Here is a 3316-nt window from a genome sequence, read left to right on the forward strand (position 1 = left end):
GAAAAGGTGGAGGGATAACAATCTTAGGTTGTGCAGTGAGTGCTGGTGTAGAGTTAGATGACTTACCTTGAGACGTCGCAGCATGTTCATCCGGTACTTGGCTTTTCTCTTTTTCTCTAGGCTCCAAAACTTTTCCGCTCTTCAACTCAATGGCCTTTACTTGCTCTTTTGGATTAGTCTCGGTATTACTTGGCAAGGTGCCCGGCTCTCTACTTGCTATCATTTTGGCCAACTGTCCAATTTGATTCTAGAGCCCCTTTATTGATGCATCTTGGTTTTGGAGTCGAGTTTCAGTGGATGAGATAAACTTAGACATCATTTGTTCCAAGTTGGACTTTTCTTCTCTAGGAGGATCGGATCTGTACATCGGTTGTTTCCCATATTGTTGTCCTCCTTGCGGCCTATTATGACTATTTTGACCGCCCCATGAGAAGTCGGGATGTTGCCTCCACCCAGGATTATATGTGTTCGAGTAAGGGTCAATCCTTGGGCGGTTTTGGACTCCCACTTGATTCACCGGTGCCTCATCTTGCACATAGAAGGGATTTCCATCTTGACAATCTTTCACATAGTGTTCCCCTCCACACTTCTCACAGAATATCTCTTGAAGACGCATAGCCGTGCCACCCACGTTCAAGCCGTCTATTTTCCTGTTTAAAGCGTCAAGTTGTGCAGTAATAACAGAAAAATCAGTTACCTGGTGAACTCCGGCACTTCTCCGCTGGTTGTTCCTGTCAGATTGAGGATGATAGCTGCTAGCAGGCATCTCCTCCAACAACTCATATCCTTCTTCCGCAGTCTTCCTCAAAAGGTTCCCACACGCAGCAGCATCTATCATAGTACGGTTAGGAGTAAGCAAACCGTAATAAAAGGTTTGAACGACTAACCCAAGTGGCAACTCGTGATGTGGGCATCTTCGTAATAGATCTTTGAAACGCTCCCACGCCTCATATAGTGACTCTTGATCGAACTGAGCAAATGTTGTGATGTCTGCCCTGCTGCTTCATGGTCTTCGATGGAGGAAAGTATTTGATGAGAAACGCCTTCGCCATGTCCTCCCATGTAGCTATCGAACCTACAGGTAAACAATTCAACCAAGCTTTAGCTTTATCACGCAAAGAGAAAGGAAATAAACGCAGTCTAACAGCATGATCAGAAACTCCATTAAATTTAAAAGTATCACGCAAATGTGTGTGTTTGGATCGTCCACAGCAGTTCCTCCAAATTGGACGGTGTTCTGAATCATCTGGATAATGGCTGGTTTGATTTCGAATTGGTTTGCCCGCACAATCGGCCTCACAATGCTGGGGCGTGCACCATCCAAAGAAGGCTGGGCATACTCTAACATGGGTATGCGGCGTGGCATCTCAATTCGTCTCTCGTTTTGGCGCTCCGCCTCCTGCTCTTGTTCGTGCCTCTCCATTAGTTCATTAAGTCTTTGCTGTTGTCTTCGCCTGCGGAAAGTCCTTTCAATTTCAGGGTCACACTCAAGCTCCAAGTCAAGTGACTTTGGCATGCACCGGAAGAGATATCTGAATTAAAATATGTAGTGTTAGTTCAATAAAAATAAAATACACTAAAGGAAATAACTAAAAATATAATTGTAGATTAACAGTCCCCGGCAACGGCGCCAAAAACTTGATCGAGCAAAACTTGCACTATGAATTTCCCAAGAAAATATGATTTTGTATGCTCAAAATGTAATCGCAAGTGCACGATGTCAAGTAATAGTATAGTGTATGTGAATACGAGTATCGTTCCGCTGAGGACTGTATTTAACAATTATTATTTTAGTTATTAAAACTTTAGCGACGAAAGGTGATTTGTTGTGTTATAACTACTAAAATGCAAGAAAATCAAATAAACAAGTTCAAAGATTAAATGATAAAATATGACTCTTAAATCGATTGATTAAATTTCAAATGATAAAAGAATTTGTTGGGAATTCTGGTTCACCTACCCCTTATTAATTAATTAATTCGTCCGATTGTGTTCTACGCTTCCGACAGGATTTCCTATTCAATTGAACACACTCTCTCGAGCTATGCCAAACTAATTCACTCAATGAAGTAATTAAATGTCTTTAATTATTTATCAAGAATGAATCGCATTTCGATTTATGAAACCCCCTAGTTTTCGACCCTAAGGACTATGACTATCGGCACGTATCCAATTTCATATATCTATGTAAATTGTAGATCCGCGAATTATACCACTCGATCCTCTCACTAGTTATTCTCTCGACGCACTTGTGATATAAAGTTGTCGTTAAAGTTAGCTACGCTCAACGACACAATAAAAATCGTGGAATAATCAAGAATAAATCACAAACCGAAATATAAATTAACCAACTAAAAGTTTGGGGTAGGATCCCCTATTATCCCAACAAATATTAAAATTAGCTAATAGAATTCATAATGAAAATAAGCAAAACAATATTTAAACAACGGAAAATAAACTAGAAATACGAGACGTGACGAAATCTGCGAAGAACGATGCCCGGAAACCGTCGAATCTTCAATCCAAGTGCAAAGGCTCTCCAAAAACTCCTTGTGCTCCTGCAAATCCGTCTGAATAATGCTCAAAAGTCGACCAATCCTCCTTTCCATTCCAGCCATCCTTCCAACTAAGGTAAGAAATCGAGCATGAAATCTTGCCAAAAATAGGTGGCGCTCGAGCGGTAGAAAATTACCGCTCGAGCGCCACACCTTCTGTGAATCTCCTTGAGAAGTGCAGCATTCGCGCTCGGGCGGTAGAAAACTACCGCTCGAGCGCCGACCTTTCTGTCGAAGTGCTTGGGGTGAGTGGCTATCGCGCTCGGGCGGTAGAAAACTACCGCTCGAGCGCCGACCTTTCTGTTGCCTTGGTCACCTTTCGCGCCCGGGCGGTAGAAAACTACCGCTCGGGCGCCACTCATTCTGTCGGTTGCTCCCTCATTTGTACACTTTGCTCCATCTTTGGTTTTTCGGTCACTTTTCCCTGCAAATTCGTCACAACCCAGTGAGATATGATAGAATGCAAATTTTCGCTCAAAAATAAACAACATGTAACTAAAATGCATGCATGCACAATGCAAACACAACTAAAACTAATGCAATAAAATACGTAAAAACGACACATATCAGAAATCAATCTGTGTCATTTGATCATGTTTGTATGTCATCTTTTACAAACTAATAGATTATAGATTGAACAATCTATCAATCACATTCATATTATATCACGATCTGGAGAAAATGCCGGTAATTTCATTACGAAAGCCATAGAAATGTACTCCCATTTCTATTTATAACTGTACACATTCTGTAATAAATCT

At 41.3% G+C, this 3316-nt stretch overlaps 1 non-coding gene across 1 annotated transcript; it reads left to right on the forward strand.

The window, feature by feature from the left end:
• Positions 1–896: 896 nt before the first annotated feature.
• LOC140815008 (small nucleolar RNA R71) lies at positions 897–1003 on the forward strand. The gene has a single exon (XR_012114236.1). It is a non-coding gene; the product is annotated as a small nucleolar RNA R71 (small nucleolar RNA).
• The last annotated feature ends 2313 nt before the right edge of the window (positions 1004–3316 follow it).

Source organism: Primulina eburnea, chromosome 1 (assembly GCF_022965805.1).
Source record: "Primulina eburnea isolate SZY01 chromosome 1, ASM2296580v1, whole genome shotgun sequence".
In the NCBI taxonomy this organism is placed as follows: Eukaryota; Viridiplantae; Streptophyta; class Magnoliopsida; order Lamiales; family Gesneriaceae; genus Primulina; species Primulina eburnea.